The sequence below is a fragment of the Triticum dicoccoides genome, chromosome 4B (genome assembly GCF_002162155.2).
Source record: "Triticum dicoccoides isolate Atlit2015 ecotype Zavitan chromosome 4B, WEW_v2.0, whole genome shotgun sequence".
NCBI lineage: Eukaryota > Viridiplantae > Streptophyta > Magnoliopsida > Poales > Poaceae > Triticum > Triticum dicoccoides.
Window position 1 is genome coordinate 383,113,582 of NC_041387.1, and position 27,896 is coordinate 383,141,477.

Consider the following 27,896-nt stretch of genomic DNA (forward strand, 5'->3'; position numbering starts at 1 on the left):
GGGAGAGATAGCACAAGAAATGAGAGTGGTCTAGAGAGACAGAGAGAGTCGAATATAACATCACGGTGAGAGATTCCCTTGAGTGTGTATATGCAAGGGGGGAGGGGACAGAGGCACCAGGAGAAATTTTTTTGTGTGGTGTCTGTGTTGGTGTGTGTGGGTGTGAGAAGATAACGAGACGTGGGGGCAGAGGGTGTGTCACCGCGTGAGGTCCGATGGGTCGAGGTGAGGCCCTTCGTTAGGTTCCGTCCTGCGCCACATTGGTCGGCCCGTGACGCATTTAGGGAGACCCATGGATGACTAGTCATACAAGACAAAGATAGCAGAATTGTGAAGGACTCTATGTCCACTAACAAAGCCGGCTAGGATTTGTAACCCTAGGTTCTCGGACTAAGGTAACCCCTTATCTCTGATATTACTATTCATCCAACCTAACTTTAACGGGCATCCTACAGAATGCTCTGCTAGAATCATACTCTTCGATTAGGAAGAGAGGTGTGAGACAATGCGTGAGAGACAGGCTTAAAGATAATGTGCGTACAAGAGACACGTAGGCATGTCTATGTATATAGAAAGGGTCGACGGGGATTGTGTGTGTGTATGCTTGCGAGAGGAAGAGTGCTTGTGATAAAGGTTAGTGAAAACAGTCGTAAATGGTTACGAGAGGGAGGGAGGGTTATATCGAGAGCATGTCTGCGAGAAAGACACCTCGGGAGAGAGTGTGTGAGCATGTGTGAGAGACCACCGATGGAGAGTGAAACTGCACGTAAAAGACTGTTGTACACATTGATTAAAGATATAAATTGGATACAAATATTAGGATGGGATCATGATATTTGCAATTCGTGTAAGGAACGGTCATTGATCCATCAGACATCTAGATTCTATCAAATTTGAGCATGTCTATGTTATTATTTGACACAATTGATCCACATAGTTAGTATTTTGAACTCCAGACAATGCATCGCTTTAGCAATCGAATATAAACGTGAGTATAGTTCATGTTGTGTGTGTAAAGCACATTATACATATGAAAGTTACACAATGAACATTATAAATAGCTACCTATGAACTAGCATACATTTGAATTCAACTTAAGGTGGTTTTAAAAAAATCGAATTCAACATGAAGTCCATTCAATTATTTGAATTTGATATCATGGCATTTGTAAATCATACCTAAATTATGGGGGCACCAATCTTTGCTCTGATTTTGTAAATAATAGCATATGTAGTCATGTACAAAATAGATCCAAATTTAGCTCCTCCATTCCAAAATAATCGTAGTTATAGGATTTTTAAGTGTAAAAATTTCAAAAAGAAGCGGATAATTTAATGAGGTTTTCAAACATACAAGGTCAAATTTAACGTTGTCTATTTAGGTCAATCCTCAAAGTTCAAGAGTACTCTAAACGTGAATGCTTGTGTTTCAAAATTTCGAACGAAGCACCAAAAGAGCCTCTACTCGCCTGAAACCGCGTGAGACCAATGTTTGGTAGTACAAGAAAATTACTTTTCTAATAACTCCGACCCGTGAAACCTATCGGCCCGACGTCCAAAGGTCTAAACCGGGGTAGGTTTGTAGCTTCATATAGACGCCACGCAACCACCTCCAAAAAACATTCATACACAATGGCCGCCTAAGCACACATGCGCGCAGCCAAAATCGCTCCCGCCCACTATTTGGGACACCTAGGATTACCATCCTTAGCCCGACCCACAGTAGGTCCGAAATTTAAGAGGGGGCAAACTTTGTACTTTCCCCAAATTTCAAACAAGCGCGTCCCATCTTCTGTTCAAAAAAGCCAAAAACAAGCGTGTCCCAGACCGAAACATGGTTCTCCCTGAGCTCCCCCCTCCCCCCACCCAACCGTCCGATTCCCCATTCGTACTCCATGGGCACAAAAACTACCTCTCTACTAGCCGCGAAACCCCGTCGTCCTCCATCTTCCACCCCATCCCACCCATCAACCGTCACCCTCCTCCATCACGCCGGAGCCGATACCCCGACGTCGTCGTGCACCGCAACCTCAACTGCAACGCCCTCCACGGCTAGTAGTTGAAGCCGAGGCCGAGCCGTCTGTACCCGAGCCAGTACAACCACGCCGTCCTGCGCCTCACCGCTGCCGCTCGAACTACGCCCCGTCCACCCCACCAGAGTTGTTCCTGCTATTCCGTCCTTCTCCGCCTCGATCTTCTTCCCCTCCGCTGATATACGGCCACGGCAACACAGTCAACAGTTTGGCCATGGGTTTGTCCAAGGATCCACGGTTCTCCAAAACATCGGTTCCTCCGGGAGAAAAAGAAGATCGTCGCGACATAGGGAGGAGACCACACTGGCAACCGATGAGGGAACTCCTATTCCCTTATTTGTGCAAATCTTACATGTCTGCTTCCATTGTATTCATCCCACAGAAGACACTAGTTGACCGCTTCTTCTTGATACTAGATGTTCCTAGTAACTCGTGATGCACAAGGTTTCTCCTCCTATACTATTTCACCTTAACTAGAGGTCCGTCGCCCCCCTGAATTTCAATTCCTGGTCAGTTGATTCCCAGTTAAGGGAAGCATTCCACGGTGTAACAGGCGCTAGTCCGCCTATTACGCCGGGGAAGCAGCGCCTCGGTGTTTATCTTAGGGTTGTGTGGGGCCTAGAGCTACTGGAGCCCGATCTGGAGGTCGACCGGGATTAAAGGGATGGCCTGGGGGTGCTGCCAAGCACGGCGGTGGTGTGAGGTCGAGGGGAGGGCGGGGCGGCAGAGGTAGGGGTCTGGGTTGGTGGTTGCTAGCAGTTTGAGAAAGATCATCAACAGTGACTGGCAGGAGGTAGAAGAAGGCCATTTACCCGTTCCTTATAGATCGGACGGTTCATTAAAAAATCGACTGGCCTATTTATTTTCAGTGGACTGTTATCTTGATATGACCACATGTGGTGGTGTGCTGGAGGGGTACCTGCATTTCCTGTGCTCATATATTACAAAATCATACGGAGTAGAATCTAATTTTCTTTCCATGCAATGTTGTACAGCTATCATATGTCTCCTGTCATTTATTTTTTAGCCACCTGCTATCTGCTACTTTTACAGTGCATTACTTCTGCACACACTTCACCCATACTCTCACTATTGTGTTTTTATGCAAGGGTATTTCAGAGTCTGCCTCAAGAGAAGCAGAAAAGAAAAGAGAAAAGTTGCTCCAGCTTGCTATGCGGGTAGGCACAACACATTATAGTGCTATAAAGGGTGCAGTGTCAGCAGATGGAGACGGTAAATGTAGCTCTGGAGTTGATGACCTCGCTCGCAATGAACCACCATCCCAGGTGCTTGCTTTAACTTTGCGTTGTCATATGTGGTTGCATGTTCCATATGGTGTCTAGCTTTATTCGAAAGCTGAAGTCAGTCTTTATTAAGATAAGGAAAGATATTTTTTACATGAACCACCATCCCGTGAGCACCAGAAGACAAATAGCTAGTCAGGGCACTGGCCACGCCAGTGACAAGCCTAGCAAAGACAAGCATCACTGATACGTCTCGAACGTATCTATAATTTTTTATTGTTCCATGCTATTATATTACCTATTTTGGCTGTTTATGGTCTTTACTATACACTTTTATATCATTTTTGGGACTAACCTATTAACCGGAGGCCCAGCCCAAATTGTTTTTTTTCCTATTTCAGTGTTTCGAAGAAAAGGAATATCAAACGGAATCCAAACGGAATGAAACCTTAGGGAGAGTTATTTTTGGAACAAACGCAATCATGGAGACTTGGAGTAGACGTCAGGGAAGCTTGGAGGAAGACACGAGGGTCCAGGGCGCTCCCTACCCCCCTGGGCGCGCCCCCACCCTCAAGGGCCCCTCTTGGCTCCCCTGACCGACTTCTTTCACCTATATATATCCATATACCCCGAAAACATCTAGGAGCACCACATGTCGGGAGTTCCGCCGCCGCAAGTCTCTGTAGCCACCAAAAACCTCTCAGGAGCCCGTTCCGGAACCCTGCCGGATGGGGAATCCATCACCGGTGGCCATCTTCATCATCCCGGCGCTCTCCATGACGAGGAGGGAGTAGTTCACCCTCGGGGCTGAGGGTATGTACCAGTAGCTATGTGTTTGATCTCTCTCTCTCTCTCGTGTTCTTGAGGTGATATGATCTTGATGTATCGCGAGCTTTGCTATTATAGTTGGATCTTATGATGTTTCTCCCCCTCTACTCTCTTGTGATGAATTGAGTTTTCCCCTTGAAGTTGTCTTGTCAGATTGAGTCTTTAAGGATTTGAGAACACTTGACGTATGTCTTGCCATGCTTTTCTGTGGTGACAATGGGATATTCATGTGATCTACTTGATGTATGTTTTGGTGATCAACTTGCGGGTTCAATGAACTTATGCATAGGGTTGGCACACGTTTTCATCTTGACTCTTCGGTAGAAACTTTGGGGCACTCTTTGAAGTACTTTGTGTTGGTTGAATAGATGAATCTGAGATTGTGTGATGCATATCGTATAATCATGCCCATGGATACTTGAGGTGACATTGGAGTATCTAGGTGACATTAGGGTTTTGGTTGATTTGTATCTTAAGGTGTTATTCTAGTACGAACTCTATGATAGATCGAACGGAAAGAATTGCTTCATGTTATTTTACTACGGACTCTTGAATAGATCGATCAGAAAGGATAACTTTGAGGTGGTTTCGTATCCTACCATAATCTCTTCGTTTGTTCTCCGCTATTAGTGACTTTGGAGTGAATCTTTGTTGCATGTTGAGGGATAGTTATATGATCCAGTTATGTTATTATTGTTGAGAGAACTTGCACTAGTGAAAGTATGAACCCTAGGCCTTGTTTCCTACCATTGCAATACCGTTTGCGCTCACTTTTATCATTAGTTAGCTTGCTGTTTTTATAATTTCATATTACAAAAACCTATATCTACCATCCATATTGCACTTGTATCACCATCTCTTCGCCGAACTAGTGCACCTATACAATTTACCATTGCATTGGATGTGTTGGGGACAAAAGAGACTCTTTGTTATTTGGTTACAGGGTTGTTTGAGAGAGACCATCTTCATCCTACGCTCCCATGGATTGATAAACCTTAGGTCATCCACTTGAGGGAAATTTGCTACTGTCCTACAAACCTCTGCACTTGGAGGCCCAACAACGTCTACAAGAAGAAGGTTGTGTAGTAGACATCAAGCTCTTTTCTGGCGCCCTTGCTGGGGAGGTGAGTGCTTGAAGGTATATCTTTAGATCTTGCAATCGAATCTTTTAGTTTCTTGTTTTATGGCTAGTTTAGTCTATAAAAGAAAATTACAAAAAATGGAATTAAGGGTGCCACATATGCTTCATTTTTTTAATGTATTTCGTGAAAATGATGGGATGAAAAATTGTGCTCAAGTACTAGAAGAAGAATTACATAGAATGCTTGGCATAAAATAAGTGAATTATGAGCATGATTGCAATGTTGTTAGTAAGAATTCTTTGAATACCCATGATGCTAATGATATGCAAAGCCACAAGCATGGGGATGCTATGTTTGATGAAGATGATATGTTTAGTCCCCCAAGTTTTGATGAGCAAATTTACTATGATGAAAGCATGCCTCCTATTTATGATGATTATTGTGATGACACGTATGCTATAAAGAATAAAGATAACCATGAAACTTGTCATCATCATTTTAATTTTCAATTGGATTATTCTTCACATGATACTTATTTTGTTGAGTTTGATCCCACTACTATTGATGAGAATAAATTTGCGTATATGGAGAGTAGTAAATTTTTTATGCAAGTAGATCATGAAAATAATGCTCTAGGTGCTGGTTATATGGTTGAATTCATTCGTGCTGCTACTGAAAATTATTATGAGAGAGGATCATATGCTTCTACATATTGCAATAATACCAAGTTTCCTCTCTATGTGTTGAAAATCTTGAAGATTTGCTTGTTTTGCCTTCCTATGCTAGTTGATTATTGTTCCCATAAATTATTTGCTCACAAAATCTCTATGAATATGAAGTGGGTTAGACTTAAATGTGCTAGTCATATTCTTCGTGATGCTCTCTTTATGCTTCAATTCTTATCTTTTATGTGAGCATCATTGAAATCATCATGCCTAGCTAAAAAGGCATTAAAGAAAAGCGCTTGTTGAGAGACAACCCAATATTTACCCTTATTGTTTTTGTGTGTTCACATGATTATGCTACTGTATTAATCATGTTTTATAGCTTTTGTTTCAATAAAGATCCAAGTAAGACCTCTAGGATAGCTTACGGTGATAGTTGTGTTGATCCTGCTGAAAATCAGAAAGTTTTGCACCCAGTAAATTAGTTTTGATAATTCACATAAACGCACTTTTGATATTATTCTTTTTTCTCTAGATTGGTACACAAATTGTTCAGGTTTTCCTAATTTGGTAGAATTTTTGGAGTTAGGGAAGTATGATCAATCCTGCATTCTTTACAAACTGTACTATTTTGGCAGATTGCTGTTATGTTTGCATTGTTTGCATATCTTTGCTTGTTTAATGATTCTATTTGACGATAGGAGTATTAAATATGCAGAGGCATTTAGTATGCAATGTTAAATAATAATTTTAGTGATTTGTTACAGTCGAAAATGATAAGGTTTTTGCATTCGTTTATACTAACTTATCTCAGAGTCCTTGTTGAGTTTTGTGTGGATGAAGTTTTTGAGATTTAGGAAACCGAGATATAAAAGGAATTAAGGAGACACAAAAGCTCAAGATTGGGTATGCCCAAGGCACCCCAAGATAATATTTCAAGAAGTCTCAAGCATCCAAGCTTGGGGATGCCCCGGTAGGCATCCCACCTTTCTTCTTCAACAATTATCGGCTAGTATCGGTTGAACCTAAGTTTTTGTTTCTTCAGATGATGTGTGCTATCCTTGAAATGTCATTTTGTTTTATTTTGCTTGCTGTTTGAATAATATACCAAGATCTTAAATGCTTAAATGTTAGAGAGTCTTCACATAGTCGCATAATTATTCGACTGCTCATTGATCTTCACTTATACCTTTTGGAGTAGTTTGTCTTTTGCTCTAGTGCTTCACTTATATCTTTTCAGAGCACGGTGGTGGTTTTATTTTGTAGAAATTTTTGATCTCTCATGCTTCACTTATATTATTTTGAGAGTCTTTTAGAACAACATGGTATTTGCTTTGGTTACAATTTTTTTCCTATTGGATGGGCATCCAAGTTGGGTATAATAAAAACTTTCATATAAAGTGCATTGAATACTAAGAGAAGTTTGATACTTGATTATTGTTTTGAGATATAAAGGTGGTAATGTTAGAGTCATGCTAGTTGGGTAATTATAAAATTGATAAATACTTGTGTTAAATTTGGAAAGTCCCGTAGCATGCACGTATGGTAAAAGTTGTGTGACAAATTTGAAGCATGGGGTGTTCTTTTGATTGCCTTCCGTATGAGTGGAGGTCGGGATCGCGCGATGGTTAACTCCTACCAACCCTTCCCCTAGGAGCATGTGTAGTAGTACTTTGCTTCGAGGGCTATTAAACTTTGGCAATAAGTATATGAGTTCTTTATGACTACTGTGAGTCCATGGATTATATGCACTCTTACCCTTCCGCAATTTGCTAGCCTCTACGGTACCATGCATTGCCCTTTCTCAACTTGAGAGTTGGTGCAAACTTCGCTGGTGCATCCAAACCCCGTGATATGATACGCTCTATCACACATAAACCCCCTTATATCTTACTCAAAACAGCCACCATACCTACCTATTGTGGCATTTCCATAGCCATTCCGAGATATATTTCCATGCAACTTTCCACCGTTCTGTTGACTATGACATGCTCCATCATTTTCATATTGATTTTGCATGATCATGTAGTTGACATCGTATTTGTGGCAACGCCACCTTTATAATTCTTTTATACATGTCGCTCTTGATTCATTGCATATCCCGGTACACCGCCGGAGGCATTCACATAGTCATATGTTGTTCTAAGTATTGAGTTGTAATTCTTGAGATGTAAATAAATAAAAGTGTGATGATCTTCATTATTAGAGCATTGTCCCAAGTGAGGAAAGGATGATGGATACTATGATTCCCCCACAAGTCGGGATGAGACTTTGGACTTTATGAAAAATAAAAGAGGCCAAAGAAGCCCAAATAAAAAAGAGAGGCCAAAGAAGCCCACCAAAAAAAGAGAGAAAAAGAGAGAAGGTACAATGTTACTATCCTTTTTCCACACTTGTGCTTCAAAGTAGCACCATGATCTTCATGATAGAGAGTCTCCTATGTTGTCACTTTCATATACTAGTGGGAATTTTTCATTATAGAACTTGGCTTGTATACTCCAATGATGGGCTTCCTAAAAATGCCCTAGGTCTTCGTGAGCAAGCAAGTTGGATGCACACCCACTTAGTTTCTTTTGTTGAGCTTTCATACATTTATAGCTCTAGTGCATCCGTTGCATGGCAATCCCTACTCCTCGCATTGACATCAATTGATGGGCATCTCCATAGCCCGTTGATTAACCTCGTCAATGTGAGACTTTCTCCTTTTTTGTCTTCTCCACACAACCTCCATCATTATATTCTATTCCACCCATAGTGTTATATCTATGGCTTACGCTCATGTATTGCGTGAGGGTTAAAAAAGCTGAAGCGCGTTCAAAAGTATGAACCAATTGCTTGGCTGAAACCGGGGTTGTGCATGATGTGAGTATTTTGTGTGACGAAAATGACGCATATCCTAACTATATGATTTTGTAGGGATAAGCTTTCTTTGGCTATGTTATTTTGATAAGACACGATTACTTTGTTAGTATGCTTGAACTATTACTATTTTTATGTTAATATGAACTTTTATTTTGAATCATTTGGATTTGAACATTCATGCCACAATAAAGAAAATTACATTGAAAAATATGCCAGGTAGCATTCCACACCAAAAATTCTGTTTTTATCATTTACCTACTCGAGGACGAGCAGGAATTAAGCTTGGGGATGCTTGATACATCTCCAACGTATCTATAATTTTTTATTGTTCCATGCTATTATATTACTTATTTTGGATGTTTATGGGCTTTACTATACACTTTTATATCATTTTTGGGACTAACCTATTAACCGGAGGCCCAGCCCAAATTGCTGTTTTTTTTCCTATTTCAGTGTTTCAAAGAAAAGGAATATCAAACGGAGTCCAAACGGAATGAAACCTTTGGGAGAGTTATTTTTTGAACAAATGCAATCCAGGAGACATGTAGTAGATGTCAGAGAAGCTTTGAGGAAGCCACGAGGGTCCAGGGCGCGCCCTAACCTTGGGCGCGCCCCCACCCTCGTGGGCGCCTCATGGCTCCCCTGACCAACTTCTTTCACCTATATATATATATACACACATATATCCATATACCCCGAAAACATCCAGGAGCACCATAGATCGGGAGTTCCGCCGCCGCAAGCCTCTGTAGCCACCAAAAACCTCTCGGGAGCCCGTTCCAGCACCCTGCCAGAGGGGGAATCCATCACCGGTGGCCATCTTCATCATCCCGGCGCTCTCCATGACAAGGAGGGAGTAGTTCACCCTCGGGGCTGAGGGTATTTACCAGTAGCTATGTGTTTGATCTCTCTCTCTCTCTCTCTCGTGTTCTTGAGGTGATACGTTCTTGATGTATCGTGAGCTTTGCTATTATAGTTGGATCTTATGATGTTTCTCCCCCTATACTATCTTGTGATGAATTGAGTTTTCCCCTTGAAGTCGTTTTGTCAGATTGAGTCTTTAAGGATTTGACAACACTTGATGTATGTCTTGCCGTGCTTATCTGTGGTGACAATGGGATATTCACGTGATCTACTTGATATATGTTTTGGTGATCAACTTGCGGGTTCAATGGACTTATGCATAGGGGTTGGCACACATTTTCGTCTTGACTCTTCGGTAGAAACTTTGGGGCACTCTTTCAAGTACTTTGTGTCGGTTGAATAGATGAATCTGAGATTGTGTGATGCATATCATATAATCATGCCCACACATACTTGAGGTGACATTGGAGTATCTAGGTGACATAAGGGTTTTGGTTGATTTGTGTCTTAAGGTGTTATTCTAGTACGAACTCTATGATAGATCGAACGAAAAGAATAGCATCGTGTTATTTTACTACAGACTCTTGAATAGATCGATCAGAAAGGATAACTTTGAGGTGGTTTCGTACCCTACCATAATCTCTCTGTTTGTTCTCCGCTATTAGTGACTTTGGAGTGACTCTTTGTTGCATGTTGAGGGATAGTTATATGATCCAGTTATGTTATTATTGTTGAGAGAACTTGCACTAGTGAAAGTATGAACCCTAAGACTTGTTTCCTACCATTGCAATACCATTTGCGCTCACTTTTATCATTAGTTACCTTGCTGTTTTTATAATTTCAGATTACAAAAACCTATATCTACCATCCATATTGCACCTGTATCACCATCTCTTCGCCGAACTAGTGCACCTTTACAATTTACCATTGTATTGGGTGTGTTGGGGACACAAGAGACATTTTGTTATCTTGTTGCAGGGTTGTTTGAGAGAGACCATATTCATCCTACGCCTCCCACGGATTGATAAACCTTAGGTCATCCACTTGAGGGAAATTTGCTACTGTCCTACAAACATCTACACTTGGAGGCCCAACAACGTCTACAAGAAGAAGGTTGTGTAGTAGGCATCAATCACCTGGAAACCAACTAAAAAGCTGCGATGGTGGCGAACAGCCCGCCTCCCACCACGCTCGCAGGTCCTAGATGATCATGCTCACCACTCTAGCCGGATGTCTAGCTTGTATTGCTTCCAATGTGGTTAAATTGCATCTGCTTAGCTTACACATTATACCTTTGAATATGACATGCCTTTCTGTTTTTGGTACATACTAGTACATGTGTCTATTAACCATGTTCTTACATCAAACTAATGTTCTTGTGTATCCCTCATCAATCACTTATGATGAGGTAGTCAGGCAAGTGGACTACTCCTCATTTAAAGAATGCGACGTCAGCCTCTCGACATGAATCTCAAGAAACAGCAAGGCTAGATGAAGATAGTGAACGTAGCTCTGTAGTTGATTACCGCATTTCCCCTACACTAGCATCGCAGGTGCTTGCTCTAACTTGGTAGCGTGATATGTGGTTGCATGTTGCATATGGTGTCTAGATTGTAATTCTTCCAATCTGGTTAAACTGCATGTGCTATTATGCTTAGCTTATACGTTATACCTGTTAATGTGACATGCCTTCCTGTATTTAGTACATAGTACATCTGTCTATTAAGCATGCCCTTACATAAAACTATTATTTTTTTGTATCCCGCATCAATCAATATGACGAGACACCTTTAGTATATGCAGTGTGATATTAGTTGCATCTTTCATATGATGTCTAGCTTGCATTGCTTCTTATTTGTTGGAATGGTTTCTGCTTAGTTTACACAAACAGTTGTGAACTTGCCATGTCGTCCTGTTTTTTGTACATATTCCATCCTGGTATCATGTGTTTGCTTTACATCAAAGTAGTGATTTTCAGTATCATGCATGAATGAGTTCTGAAGAGAGAATTTTATTGCCTTTTCTTGTCAGTTTTACTTGACAATTCAAAATCAATAAAGCGGAAGGAAGTTAGCAAGGCAGCGGATAAAGGTGCACCTTCCAAATGGAGGGGCTCTACAGATTCTACTCCTCCATCCCCCAAGATGATTTCCAAGACAACACATGCATAGACACTCAAAGCAGCTGTGTTGATGATGAGCATGTCTCCCGTAGTGCACCATCACCGGTGCTCCCTCTAACTTGGCACTGTTATATGTGGTTGCATGTTCTGTCTGATGTCTAGCTTGTATTGCTTCAAATTTTGTTGAATTCCATCTACTTACTTTACACATTATACTTGAATAAGGCACATGTTCCTGTTTCTAGAAAATACAATATATGTCTATCACACCATGTTTTTACATCAAATTACTACTATTGTGTAACCTGCAACAATCACTTATCATAAGACACGTTTGACTTGGGAGTGTGATATAGGCTACATCTCGCATTTTTTTCTAGCTTGTACTACTAATTTGTTGAAATGACACTTATGACGAGACAATTTTAACTTGGTAGAGTGATATTCGTTGCATCTTTCAGATGGTGTCTAGCGTTCATTGCTTCTAATTTGCTGAAATACCTTCTCCTTAGTTTACACATCATAAGCTGTGAATATGCAATGCTATGAATATGCAACGGCACTAATGACGAGAGACCTCTAACTTGGTAGTGTGATGTTGTTTGCATCTTGCATATGATATATTTCTTGTACTGCTTCACATTTGTTTAAACGCCATTTATGATGAGACACTGTTAACTTGCCAGAGCGATATTTGTAGCATCTTTCATATGGTGTCTACCTTCCATTGCATTGCTTCTAATTTAGTGAAATGTCATCTGCTTAATTTACACATCATAGTTCTGGTTATCTCTTCCGTCCTGTTTTTCATACATATTACATCCTCCTATCATGTGGTTGTCTAACATCAAAGTTCAGTTTGTCTGTATCATGCATCAATTAGTTCTGAAGAACTAAATTGTTATTCGTTTTTCTTGTCAGCTTGACTTAACATGGCATAGAGAAAGAGGAAGAAACACAGAATGGCAGGGAATGGGAAGCGGAAGAATCCTGCAGATTCTGCTGGCACTGATGGTGCAATAGAAGGTCAAAGTCCAGTGGAAAATTCTACAAATAGGGTATCCCATGCTACATGAGCTGCAGAAAAAGCCAAACAGAAACAAATAGCTGCCACCAAACAAGCAGAGATAGCCCTAGTTCTTGCAACACCTTCCACAATACTACTAGCTGCACGAGTTACTCGTGCGTCAACTGAGCTAGTAGCACATTCCCAAGCTCCCTTGCCACCTGACACTACTTCCCAAGCACTCCTGACAGAATACGAGTTGGCAAGATCAGATGAACCTTGTGAGCTTCAACAGCAAGAAGGTAGTTGCTGGAGTCAAGTTACAGTTGCATGCTTCTTTATATGTAGTCTCACCGTTTGATGTACACTAACACTTCCTATGTTCGTTGTTGGACTAGCACCTAGGCGCAAGAGGAAACAAACATCAGGGATAATGCTCGATAGGTTAACTAAATCTAGAGGAGGAAGAATGGAGATCCGTTTTGAGGCAGGTTTAAAAAGGCCAAGTGATGCTATAGAGTCAGCCAAGTTAGTATCAGAGGCAGCGGTTGCCATTAGGTGTCATGTACGTATCCTCCCAACATGGATTCAGTACAGGAATGACAAAGACGAAACCTGGTTCAATACCTTCCTCGACCATCTATCTGTAAGTATGGTTATGTACGGAAATTAGTACATTCGTCTTGCTCTGTCCCATACTTTCTAGGTTGCTGATAATGAGACTTCCATAATTTTCAATAGATCAGGTTCAAGTTGGATAGCCAAGATAATGCAACCAGAAAAGCTTGCACCCATGTTTTCAAGTCTGCTCTGCGACAATATTGGTATAACTTGAGGGAAACTCACTTTGAAGGCAAGGCTAACAGTGAACTTGCCGAAACATCTCCAGTGGAAAATATATCGGATGAAGACTGGGGAGGCCTCGTTAAACACTGGTCTGATCCGAAGTATCAGGTACATTATATATATGTGATCAGATCACATGTTGAAGTCCTATTTACGCACATGCAACACAAATCTATCTTCTTGTAGGTGAACTGTTCAAAGAACAAGACGAACCGTATGAAAGTGAAATTCCAACAGACGACAGGATCTCGTAGCTATATTGCACAATGCGAGGCTCTTGTAATTAGCTGCTGTTTCACTCTTTACGGTGTACCATATTATCAGATCTATATTGACTTGTTCCAAATGCAGAGGAAATCCTGCAAGGACCAAAAAGTAACTGAACCAAATGTTGTGGAAATCTTCAAGGACTATCACACCAGCAAGAAGAAGGGCATGCCTACACCAGTCAAAGCCGCTGTTGTAAGTCCTTAATCCTCATGCCTTTTAACTACTACTTACTCTGACTTGTGCCTTGAACTGCATGGTTTGCATCCAATGTCTATTACTCTTTTCAATTTTATACACAATTGTCTTAGCGTATCATTGCACCTTACAAGGTTTAAAAGAGAGGAGTGATGTTCCTTTGATCTTGACATGTAATCTAGTTCCGTGCTGGACTTGCCCACACAATGTTACAATTGCCTGTTTGTTTGTTCTCAGTTGTTTTGTGATATGAATGATGTCATACTATGCTTATCGTATTATAAACTTATTCTCCTTATCCTTAGCCCTCAATGCAATGTGAAGAAATAGACAATGCATTAGCGATGGTACATGGTCATATGTTTGGAACCTGGTTTTATTATGTACTTTGCAATAAAATACAACTAATATTTTACATGGGTTCACCAGAATAAGTTCTGTATATAGACCAAAGCTATTTTGTTTGGTTTTTCTGCCTCCTTAATATCTCCTGTTCTGGTACTACTAATGTAGAAAACTCAACTTTTTAGCAAGCTATGGAAAAAATGGTGGAACTGCCACCTTCTGAAGGAGACGAGGCAACTATAACCGCAAGGTCAGCTCTTGCTGCAATGGGTCAGTACCTGTCCACTAACAGTGCCAAAAGCACGTTCCTACGTAATACTGGGTTGGTTGTTAAGGCAATATCGTCCAAACTGCCTCATGATCAAGATATGCAAGCTCAAAACAATGTTGTATCTACGCTCCAGACACAAGTCCATTCCCTACCGGAGACCCTTTGTGAAACAAGGAGAGACATTGTTCAATGTCGTCAGGATATGCATGGTTTTGAAACCAGACTATCAGACATTTGCTATGTTGTTCAGGAGCCTAGGAGAAATGAAGGCGAAGGTTATGGTGCTCCATCGGACAATACAGCATGAAAACCTAACAGTCAGGTCAAATGAACTGAGCTTCTGAACTTCTGGTGGTGCATTTATCTACTAGACTATTAACTTTTATGCCAACCTTCCTTTTGTTTTATAGTTGTAATTTGTTTTGGTGCATTGCAAAATTTGGTCTTAACATGCAGCCACCGGCTGAAGAAAACAGCAAGCCATTTTCGTATAGTGTAGGGTGTTCCCTATATTTGCACTGGTGGCAATCTTTGATGCCGAGTGGATGTAATATGTGCAATCGCCTTAATAGCCTGTGAGTTTCGGCCTTATTTACTTCCTAGTCTTCTTTTTCCCTGGTTTGCTAGTGGCCGCAACAACCATGGGCCATATATGGACCGTGGTAACCTTGACCCTGCTACGGGCCGTAGGATCCATGGGTCTCCTACGGGCGTCGATAAATGGTCCTCCAACAGGGTCGTAGAATCGATGGGCCTTGGTTCGTCGGATAAATGGGTCTACATGGGCCGTAAACGGGCGTAACTGGTATTGGCCGAGCACGGTAACGGGCCGTTAACAGGCTGGAGGAAAGCAAAGGCTTAATTCTATCATAGGCATAACGAGTCGTTAATGGGACGGAATATAGGACGGGCTGGAAATGGCGCAACGGGTTAACATGCCAGAAACAGGCCGACTCTTGCCACGCGCCGAATTTGGCCCATTAGGGGAATAGGCCAGTAACGGGCCGGAAGTAATCGAGGGCCGGAAAGGATCCCAAGAACGTATGGGCCGTCAATAGGCTGAAAGCTAACACGGGTTGGAAATGGCCCATGTGAATCACGGGCCGTTAACTGGTACAAAGAAATTTACTGTTAATTATGGGCTAGAGACACCGTGGTCCTCTAAAGGGCCTAAAGATACAAAGGACTCATATGGGCCGAAAGACGTCATGGGCCATACATGGGCCGAAAGTGAAACGGGCTGGTGTTATATTCGACGGCCCACATGACGTTGTTGGGCCAATTTCTGTTAGGCCCTAACGGGCCATAAAATGGGTATTCGGGAAGAGACCGTTAATAGGCTTTTCATGGGCCAGCCCGTTATCTTTTGACCAAGTGAAACGGGTCGGCTTTGTAAGCTAAATGGGCCAGTAGTGGGCCGTCGCACGTGTCGACATATCATAGGCGCCTATCTGAGCCACTGACGAGCTGACACGTGTTTCATCCAGCCAATCAGAATTTTACACGTGGAAATTTCCCATTGGTCCGGGCTGTTAACGGGTTATCGGATCCAAAACCCGACCCGATAGCTTAACGGCATTCTGTTACGGTGGATGCCACGTGTCGGTCACCCTTGACGAAAGCACTTCTGTGACGTGCAATTTATCATCATGGAAGTGGACACTTCCGTGATGATAATTTTGGTAATGTCATGGAACACTTCTACGACAACACATGTATGACTATCTTGATTCTGTCATAAAATCGTCATGGATGTACATGCATGACAAGAAACACGACCTACTATGACAAACACGTATCATCACGGAAGTGTATTTTTTTGTAGTGTCAGATCTGAACCCTTTATGTTTCCATGAATATATATATATATATATATATGTGTGTGTGTGTGTGTGTGTGTGTGTGTGTGTGTGTCTGTGTGTGTGTGTGTGTGTGTGTGTGTGTTCTTGATTCAATCTTGCAAGTTGTAGACACCTATTACGAGTTATGATCCACATACCCCAAAGTGACAATAATTGGGATTCCTTCCGGTGATTATCATAGTTTGAGGAGTTCATGTATTCAATAAGTGATAGTGCTTTGTTCCGGTTCTCTAATAAAAGGAGGCCTTAATATCCCTTAGTTTCCATTAGGACTCGGCTACCACGGGAGGGTAGGACAAAAGATGTCATGCAAGTTCTTTATCATAAGCATGTATGACTATATACGGAATACATGCCTACAATATATTGATGAATTGGAGCTAGTTCTGTGTTGCCCTAGGTTATAACTATTGCTTGATGAATGCCAACCAACATAATTATCCATCACTGATCCAATGCCTACGAGCTTTTCACATATTGAGCTTTGCTGAGTTACTTTCGTTGCTACAGCTATTACAATCACTACAAAACTACTACTGTTACTTTTGCCATTGTTACCATTACTATCATACTACTTTGCTACTAAATACTTTGCTGCAGAATTAAGTTCAGGTGTGGTTGAATTGACAACTCAGCTACTAATACTTGAGAATATTCTATAACTCCCCTTGTGTCGAATCAATAAATTTGGGTTGAATACTCTACCCTCGACAATAGTTGCGATCCCCTATACTTGTGGGTTATCAAGACCTTTTTCTGGCGCCTTTGCCGGGGAGCATAGCTCTATTCTCTGAGTCACTTGGGATTTATATCTGTTGATCACTATGAAGAATTTGAAAGATACCAAAACCAAGATCTATCCCTCTACTACGAGGGGAGGTAATGAACTGCCATCTAGCTCTGCACTTGATTCACCTTCTGTTTTGAGCAAGCTTGTGACAGCTACACCTGCTATTGATTCTGATAAGTCACATGTTATTGATGATGCTACTTCTGCTATGAATGATGCTTATGATGCTACTACTTTGCTTGATAAAACTGTGCCACTGGGAGAATTACTTGATGAACATCTTGCTAGAGTTAGAACTACTGATTATGCTGAAGATGATGATATTTCTGAAACTGATGAAACTATTGAAACTGAAAACTTGGAAACACCTGATAAGACTAGCTCTCCTAGATATGAACTACCTGTTATGTGTCCCAGTTATGTTATGGATGGAGAGGTATCTAGGGACTTTCTTGTCTTGTAAGGATAGAGATGACGTTAAGAAATTATTATGCAATTGGAAAGAAAAATCTTTGAATGCTAGAATGCAATATGATCCTAAATTTGCTACTTCACCTAACTTTGTTACTGATAAGGATTATGAATCCTCTTTCGATCCTGAGTTAATTACTTTGGTTGAATCTGACTCTCCATGATTATGAATTTGAAACTGTTGTGGCACATCTTACTAAATTTAATGATATAGCCACCCTATTTTCTCATGAGTAAAAAATTCGCTATTACTATATTCTTAAATCGTTTCCTTTCTCGTTAAAGCGTGATGCTAAGCTATGGTTTAATTCTCTTGCTCCTGGTTGTGTGCGTAGTCCCCAGGATGTGATTTATTACTTTTGTGCAAAATATTTCACTGCTCATAAGAAACAAGCTGCTTTAAAGGAAATATTTAACTTTGTGCAAATTAAAGAAAAGAGTCTCCCACAAGCTTGGGGAGGCTTCCAATTACTTAATGCTTTGCCTGATAATCCTCTCAAGAAAAATGAAATGCTTGATATCTTTTATAATGGACTAACCAATGCTTCTAGGGACCACCTAAATAGTTGTGTTGGTTCTGTTTTCAGGGAACGAATTGTTGAGCAAGATGAATTGCTATTTAATAATATATTGAGTAATGATGATGATTGGACACTGCTTCCTAAACCAATTCCTAAACCAACTCCGAAGAAAATAGGTATTCTATTTCTCAGTCCTGAAGATATGCAAGAGGCAAAGAAATCTATGAAAGAAAAAGGTATTAAAGCTGAAAATGTTAAGAATTTACCACCTATTGAAGAAATACATGGTCTTGACAACCCGACACAGGTAGTAAAGGTAAATTCTCTCTATAGATTTGATGAAGGTGATATTCCTCATAATAAGTCTGCTAGTCAATGCTGGGATGAGTTTGATAGTTTCATTGTTAAACAAGAAAATTTCAATGCTTATGTTAGTAGACAATTGAAACGTAATGCTTACATGCTTGACTGCTTGGGTGATTACATGAGTAGAACTATTAGTGATCTTAAGATTATTAGTAAGCATGCTTGCATGGTTAAAACTCAAGTAGAACAAGTACTTAAGGCACATGATGATTTGCTCAATGAGTTGAGTAGTAAGAACAATGATAATGTTTTTGGGGTTATGACTAGAGGTGATAAGATGACCCAGGAACCTTTTTGTATCCTGAAGGCCATCCTAAGAGAATTGAGCAAGATTCTAAGAGAATTAATACTGATGCACCTGGTCCTCCTTGTAATAAAGAGAAAAAGAAAACTGATATGACTTTGCATGCTTCTAGTGAACCTATTATAGATACATCTGAGAATCCAAATGGCATTTCTATTTCTGATGCTGAGACACAATCTGGTGATGAACATGAACCTAGTGCTAATGTTAATGATGATATTCATGTTGATGCTCAACCTAGTAATGATAATGATGTGATGGTAGAACCTGATGTTGATCTTGATAACCCACAATCTAAGAATCAATGTTATGATAAGAGAGACTTCATTGCTAGGAAACATGGTAAATAAAGAGAACCATGGGTTCAGAAACCTATGCCCTTTCCTCCTAAACCATCCAAGAAAAAGGATGATGAGGATTTTGAGTGCTTTGTTGAAATGCTTAGACATGTCTTTTTGCGTATGCGTTTGACTGATATTCTGAAAATCTCTCCTTATGCTAAGTATATGAAAGATATTGTTACACATAAAAGAAATATATCGGAAGCTGAAATTTCTACTATGCTTGATAATTACACTTTTAAGGGTGGAATACCAAAGAAACTAGGAGACCCAGGAATACCAACTATACCTTGCTCCATTAAAAGAAACTATGGTAAAACTTACTTATGTGATTTGGGAGCCGGTGTTAGTGTTATGCCTTTCTCTTTATATCGTAGACTTGAATTGAATAAGTTGACACCTACTGAAATCTCTTTGCAAATGGCTGATAAATCAACCGCCATACCCATCGCCATTTGTGAGGATGTGCTTGTTGTGATTGCAAACGTTACTATCTTAATGGACTTTGTTATTCTTGATATTCCCGAGGACGACAGTATGTCAATCATCCATGGTAAACCCTTTTTGAATACAGCAGGGGATTTTATTGATTGGAACAAGGGCAATGTCACTTTTCATGTTAATACAAATGAGCATACGGTACACTTTCCGAAGAAACAACCTCAAGTTCATAGTATCAATTCCATTGGAACTATTACTATTGGAGGTTTTGAATTCCGTCTTCCTATTGTCAAAAAGAAATATGATATTCTTATTGTTGGGGACTTGCATATCCCCATTGAGGTAACCTAGTGTTATTCGAAAATTCTCCATTTTCATATCATTAGGAAGAGGTTTGTTAATAAGACTTGATCAACATTGTTAATGGATTCCTTTTGATGGGCATGAGATGGATGAATTTTAGAAAGCACAACTTTGTGTACCTACGTTTCACTTTCTGTTATTTTTAATAAATAAAGAAAAAATAGTATTATCCGCCTGTTTTCTGATCTATCTGTGCAATAAAAAATGTCTCGAAAATAAAAGTTCTCCAAATGCCCTAAAAATTTAGTATGATTTTTTATAGAATATTTAAGGATTTTTGGCACTGAGAACACACTAGGGGGCTGCACCTGTGGACCACAAGGGTGGAGGGCGCGCCCTACCCACTGGGCGCGCCCCCTGCCTTGTGGGTCCCACGTGGCCTCCCTCACTTATTCCAGCACCCATCCACTTTGTCTTCTTCCAGAAAAAATCATCTCATTGCTCAAACTCGTGTTATAGCTCATCTTGCTGCCATTTTTGATCTCCTTGTGTAAAGCTCCATTTGCAAAACTGTTTTGGGGGATTGCTCTTCGGTATGTGACTCCTCCAATGGTCCAATTAGTTTTCATTCTTGTGCTTTATATATTGCAAATTTTTGCTGCTGAGGTGACCCTGTTCTTGAGCTTGCATGTCAAATTTATATGGTCCAAAGTAGTTTTGATGCATGATATAGCCTATAGACACCTGTAGGAGTAGTTGCTGTAAATCTTGTTGAGTCTGGTTCACTTTTATTTTGAGTCACTAAAAATTTCAGAAATTTTCAGAGAAAAGAAATGATGAAGAGATGGTTGAGAGGCTCTTCAAGCCGGGGTTCAAAGGAAAATGAAAATGAAGAGAAGAAGAAGCCCAAGTACAACCTTCGTCGCACCGTGGAGGTTCGGCCATGTGAATGGCCAAGCGACGCATTCTTGAGGGCGGCCGGAACTTATAAGGATTTCTATTATTTGGTTGAGAATCCAGGCATCACCGACTTCCTCCATGATATGCGTGATCCATATCTCCTACTCACTAATACCTTCGTGCAAAATTTCCACTTTCATGCTAGGAAATCACCACCCACAATAGAGTTTTATTTATATGATGAGTATACAGAGATGACTCTTTATGATTTTTGCGAGGTTTGCAAATTACCTTATGAGGGCAGCTTCAGTGAACCACATCCTAGAGATGTGGAAGATTTTATTGATGAAGTTACCGTAGGGGAAGGGAGATGAGTGTCAGAAGCGAGAGTGGCTAATTTGCATTTTCCTGTTTTGCGCTATTACTCACTATTTGCTTGGAGATGTTTAATTAGTCGGGGGAAGAGTGGAGACCTTAGTGCTCCTGAACTCGCTATCTTGCACCATGCTTTACTTCATGATAGAACTTTTAGTTTGGGTGCTATTGTTGCTCGACGGTTGAGTTTAAACCCTTCGAGGGTCCTATCTTTGGGAGTACCTATGCCTCACACCTTGCTAGACGCTTCGAGATACCTATTAGGCATGATGAGGAAGAGGAGATGCTTCTACCCACTAGATACTTAGACTATAATAGTATGGTAGCGCATGATTTTATTAGTGATGATAAGGACAAGAGACTCATCTATAACCTGGTATTCAGCCAGAAGACTTGTCAGATTATTACTTTGTCTGCACCTTCTTTGTTCGATATTCATTCAGGAAGGTGTCGGTGGGAAATGACACCTATGGGATCACAAGAATCCCTACTGTGGTTGCGGGGCGCAGGGTGGTGAGAAGAGTGGGATCAGTAGTCGGTACGAGCATGCGGGTCGTTTACCCAGGTTCGGGCCGCAGGGATGCGTAATACCCTAGTCCTGCTTTGATGTGTATATTTGTGTTCTTCAGGTTCTTGAACTAGCTACAACGAGCGTAACTTGCCCAAAAGTCCGAATCCTTCTCTTGGATGCCTCGGGCCTCCTTTTATAGGCAAGGGGATCGCCACAGTGGCACACAGGAGGTGGCATCGGGGTACTGTGGTTAATCCTATCGCTAGCTATTACGGGACAAGATGCATTTAATGCGCCTCTGATGTGTCCCCTTCACTTTACCGCCGCTTCGCACTGCCTTGACACGCGCCTGGGCCAGCGAGGTGGCCAGCGCCATGTAGGCTGGCAGGTTGCTGAGGTGGTGCGGTGGTAGCGCCTTCCCGGAGATTTGCATGCCACCACGTAGGCATGCGCTGAGATGGCCGAGAAGCCTCCCGTCGACACGCAGGCGCCTGCCCAACTAGTGGGCTGGCACCTACATGGCAGTGGTGATAGAGGTTTGGCGGGTGTGGGCCTGCTGTGGCCTTGCGAACGTCCTCGGCAAGGGCCTTGCCGTGGCCCCGACAAGGGGCTTGCCATGGCGTTGTGGTTGTCCCCGGCAAGGATCTTGCCCGGGGTCTTGTGGGTTTCCTTGGCAAGGATCTCGCCAAGGTTCGTCGTCTTCTACTCTTCTGAATTGAAGTGTTCCTTGGCTTCACAAAGATCTGCATGCCACCATGGAGGCGCCTCTCGAGCCTATGTCCCAATGCAGTTTGTGACACTGGAGAAACTGGGGCCCAAGGGTGGTGCGCCCTGCTGGCGTCGGGTAGGCAGCCCCGGCAAGGTCCTTGTCGGGGCCGTGGAAGCCACCCCGGCAAGGGTCTTGCCAGGGGAAACCACTTCACCTTCTTGCTCTTTATGCCTCTGTCTTGGCGTTGCTTTGGCCATCCCGCGGCTTTGATTTCCCGTCTTTGCCCTGCTTAAGTGTCGTTGTGGGCGCGGCGCTGACTGCCCGTGCACAAATTAGGGGTACAAAGGAGCGCCCCTACTTTAGTACACCGACAGGAGCCCTCGGGCCTGGGCCACACATAAGCGCCACGCGCTGTTGTGCCAGGGCCAGAGCGGTGCGCGGGCAGGCGGGGCGGTTTTTACCGTGGTAGCTTTCCGTCCGCTGCGCTTCCCCATGACCCGTGTTGAATGCGTAACGTGGGGGTCGCGCACGCGGGTGATTGAAGCACGCTTGTGTCATCTTGTGGTGAATAGTAAAGAGGCGGCTTGCATGTCCCTTCGAGACCGCAGGGCCGCCGCTCATTTACTGTCCTTACTTGGGAACCATCGCTCCACGCATCCCATTATGTCCGTCTCTCGTGCCACGTACGCCGCATAAACGACGCAGGGCGAATGACAGGCGCACGGGATATGGGAAGACATACGTGCTTGGGTCGATTCCCACCGCCTTCAATTTGGCGGGGAGGGCGGTCAACGGCCTCACCCGCTGTCACTTTAATGAGCCGGATTGGCTGAAAGGGGCGGCCGAGCCCCGATCCCGTCCCTTTATAAGGGGGGAGCAGGAGGAACGGCGCCTCTCAGTCCTTCATCATCCGCCCCTCCCCATCCCTGCTCCTTCCTCCCTTCTGTATGGCGAGAGGGCGCGGTGATGCTTCATCGGTGGCAGCGAGGTTCTCCGCTCGACAACGCGTCGCTCCTCCCCAAGATCTTGTGGCGGCGGAGGGGCGAGGTCGGGGCTATCGCGGTGCTCGAGGAAGAGGAGGACGGGGCGGCGCGTCGGCCTCGCCTCTGCCAACGGCCCCTCCCCGGGTGGAGGGCCACGTCGGGGACAACCCCTACGAGTTTTTCATCAGGCTGCGCCGGCCGGCGCGCCATCGTCTTCGTCTCCCGACCCCATTTTCTCGGGAGATGGAGCTGGACCCGCCGCAGGCGCTGAGGCTGCACATGAGGGGCTGTGAGAATAGCAGCACATGGGCCGACGTCGAGTTCCCAGCCCCTCACGTCATGTACATTCACCGTGGGTGGAAGATCTTCTCTCGCATCCACTGCCTGACGGAGGGGCTCGCTCTCCATTTCAAATTAATGGAGAGTGGCCTCCTCTCCATCAAGGTCTTTGGACACTTCGGGACTCGCATAAGGTGCTGCATGGAGAGCTCCTCTGATGACGAAGACTCATCCTCAAGCAAGAGCGACGAGGAGGACAGTGGCAGCGACGATGAGGGTAGCGGGCGGCAGGATGACGGGTCCGACTAGGCGTCGAGCGCGCAATTCCCGGGCGACACCAGCGACCCCATTATTCGTGTCGCCGGCTCCTTGAACTTCTCGGGGTCGCCTCCTTGGGCGGCTGGCATGGGGAGGCTGGAGAAGGCGAAGAAGGTGGGTGGCGGGTCGTCAATTCGGAGTACGATGGCACCGATGCCTTCGTAGCGTATTGACGGACCGCTGCCTCATGTTCTAGCTCTTCCTCCGGCACCACCATCGCCAGCCCACTCCTAGGCGACCGCCGTCATGTTCTCTTGGCGCCTTTTGTTGCTCGTACCTCACCTAGGTGCTCCTTCTGCCCTTTTGCCTTCTTGTTTCATTTCCTGAGGAGAGGGACAAGAAAGGGATTACGGGCACCTTATCTTTTTTCAGTTTGTAAGCCTGCGGGCCTTAGTTAGATCTAAAACCTATAACCTCCCTGTTTATGTCTACATTCCGTATGAACTGCACCTGTATGGAACGTATTAATGGAAAAGGGTGCTTCCCGGGTCTTGTGTGTGTGAGCAAAGCCCATACCAAGGAACAAATCCTTGTTATTTTCAATATAAACACCGTTGCCCGGCAACAGGCCTTGCCGTTCCCCCACTCCGTTCGTCCATACTCACGCCTTTCGCGGAGGTAGGGACGAAGTGGGGATGGGCCCTACGCTTGCTTCCTTGCGGCCGCGGCTACAACCATATTCCGAACCAAGAAGTTCTTGGGTGATAGGAACGAGGGGAGCACGGCAGCCTTGGAACAAAACAAGGTTTCGTACGTTCCATGTTTCATACGGAAATGCATAACAGGGGATGGGAAAACTTATCTAGATCTGCTACCCCCGGCAACCCTAACTTGCCGTGGGTGGACCTTCGTGTCTTCAGCCCTCGGCAAGATTGGCTTGCCGGGTCTGGAGCGCCGTCTTGTCCTCTTCCTCCCACTTGGCTTGGCGGAAACATTTATGTACCCTGCGAACCAAAGAGGACGGATAGGAACAAAGGGACGCAAACTCGACCTCTATGCTGGGGGTTAGTCGCTTCTAAGCTCTATCAACCCTAAGCGAGGGAGAGACTCAATCTAGCATGCATGCTATAACTTAGGGCGCCAACGCTTCGTTTATTTATGCTCAGGGTCTGCGCCTGGCTTTGTACAGAGCGTTACATGCCTTGCCGGCAAGGCTTGTACAAAAGGTGGCTTGCCGGGGAGCCCGGCAGCCGCGCCTTATGGGTAAAACTTGCGAAGATGCTCGATGTTCCAGGAGTTGCTCACTGGAATGGCATCTTCGGTCTCCAGGCGGACTGCGCCAGGCCTAGTGACTCGAATTACCCGATAAGGGCCTTCCCACTTTGGCGTCAACTTGTTGGAATTCTTGGCCGACTGAACGCGTTGAAGAACAAGGTCGCCTTCCTCAAAGCTCTGGGCATGAACCTTGCGGCTATGGTAGCGACGCAAGGCTTGCTAGTAGCGTGCTGCTCTCACAGCCGCCCGAAGACGATCTTCCTCAAGGAACGTCGCGTCATCTTGCCGCAATCGCTCTTGCTCAAGATCATCATAAGTGAGCACTCAAGGTGACTCGTATATGAGTTTCGTGGGGAGAACTGCCTCTGCCCCATAAACCAAGGCAAAGGGTGTCTGGCCGATGGCTCGATTTGGCGTCGTTCTGATCGACCAAAGAACCGTCGGCAACTCATCAATCCAGCGCCTCCCGCTCTTGTGCAGCCTGTCAAAAGTCTTTGTCCTGAGGCCACGTAGCACTTCTGCATTTTCCCTTTCCGCTTCGCCGTTGCTCCATGGGTGTGCCACGGAAGCAAAACAGACCTTGCTGCCGAGGTCCTCGATATACTGCATGAAGGTGTGGCTTGTGAACTGTGTGCCGTTGTCGGTGATGACTCTGTTGGGCACACTAAAGCGGTAAACTAGCCCCTTGAAGAACTTGACGGCTGACTGTGCGGTCACCTTCCTCACTGCTTCCACCTCCGGCCACTTTGTGAACTTGTCGATTGCAACGTACAAGTGCTCAAAGCCCCAGACGGCACGGGGAAAGGGGCCCAGTATGTCGAGCCCCCAGACCAAAAACGGCTAGGAGAGAGGCATTGTCTGCAAGGCTTGAGCTGGCTGATGAAGTTTCTTTGAATGGAACTAGCACGCTTCACACTTGGTTACTAGTGTCGTCGCATCCTAGAGGGCAGTGGGCCAGAAGAAACCTTGCCGGAAAGCCCTGACGGCAAGGGCCCTTGACCCCTATGTGGTAGCCACATATGCCTCCATGTATCTCCACCAACAGCTCCAGTCCTTCCTCCTGGGAGATGCACTTTAATTTCACCCCATTCGGTATTTTTCTGTACAAGATGTTGTCAACGAATTGGTATAGAGCAGACCGGCGGGCTACTCTCTCTGCTTCTTCCTACTCCTCAGGAAGCTCTCCTATTTGGAGGAATCGGACGGTGTGCTGCGCCCATGCTGGAGCTTGTGGCTCAACGGCAAGGACCAAAGGCATTTCTCCTGCCGCGGGAATGGTTACCTCTGCGGCAAGGGCTTGGCGCCCCGACGGAGTCGGTTGTCCCATGGCAGGCTCAGCGTCCATGGAAACTCCTTCGCTGGCGGCTCTAGGGAGCTCAGTGGGGAACTACTTGCTGGGGCCTAGCTTCCTCCGCTTGTTCTGTTTTGTTGATGGTTCGATGGATGGTTGAGTTAACCGAAGCACAAAAGTACCTGGTTCCATAGGTAGCTTGAGGGCAGTACACTTTGACAGGTAGTCGGCGATGTCGATCTCCATCCAGGGGACATGCTATGCCTATATACGGTCAAAGCGCTCCTCCAGTCTCCTCACTTCATCTACGTAAGCTTCCATCAATGGGCTCTAATAATCTTTGTTGATCTGCCTGACGACAAGCTGTGAGTCACCCCTGACGATGAGCTTCTTGACTCCGAGGTCTGCCGTGATCCTGAGACCGGCAAGAAATCCCTCGTACTCATTTGTGATGTTCACATATCGTACAAAGTGCTGAATAAGGGACCATGTCTGATGACACTTTGCGTGCCAGTTTTTTCGCTGCACTGATCCAAAATTTTCGACTTCCGCGGAAATATCTACCTTCCGCCCCTCCCCCTTACGAAAAGCCACATTTCCCCTGTTTCTACCTTCCTTTCCAAGTCCAAACCTTCACTCCTTGCTTGTAGCGTCGCCTCCTCGCCGGTGACCCTCCTTCACGATGCTCAACCTCATAGATCCAGGAAGGTAACCCACAAACGACCCCCATCCTCCTCCTCCTTCTACATCCTACATGCCCCGAGCGTTGATGAGACACCTTCCACCCAAATCACCGACCCCTCCCCCAAATAAGCACTACCCTAAGCCATGGTGCACGCAATATAGCCAGGAGCTCAAGGAGCATTTGGCAGCGGAGAAGCAAATCGCAGCTGCACACACGGATGAGGTCCTGAAAGCTGCCATTCGTGCTGACACCCAGATCTTGGAGGAGAACCTTGTCGTCGAGGCCACCATCGACACCTCCCGCGTCGAAACCATGACATGGTTGGCTGCTTTAAATGCTAGTTCGTGGCGTTTTCTCAAGGACACCATCGGTACCTTCGACGAAGACTACGAGGTGTTTCCTTAGCGTGCCCATGCTTACCCCAACTCAAGAGACAGCAGGTTGGTTCCCGGAGTGGCTCAGCAACTCACCAGTACGAGCAGGACACCCACGATGTGGAGGCCTCGCCCTCTTCCATGTCCAAGGAGCCAATCATCATAGATATCTGTGACGATGAGGAGTAACTTGTCTTATCAGATCACTATAAGGACCTATGTTCA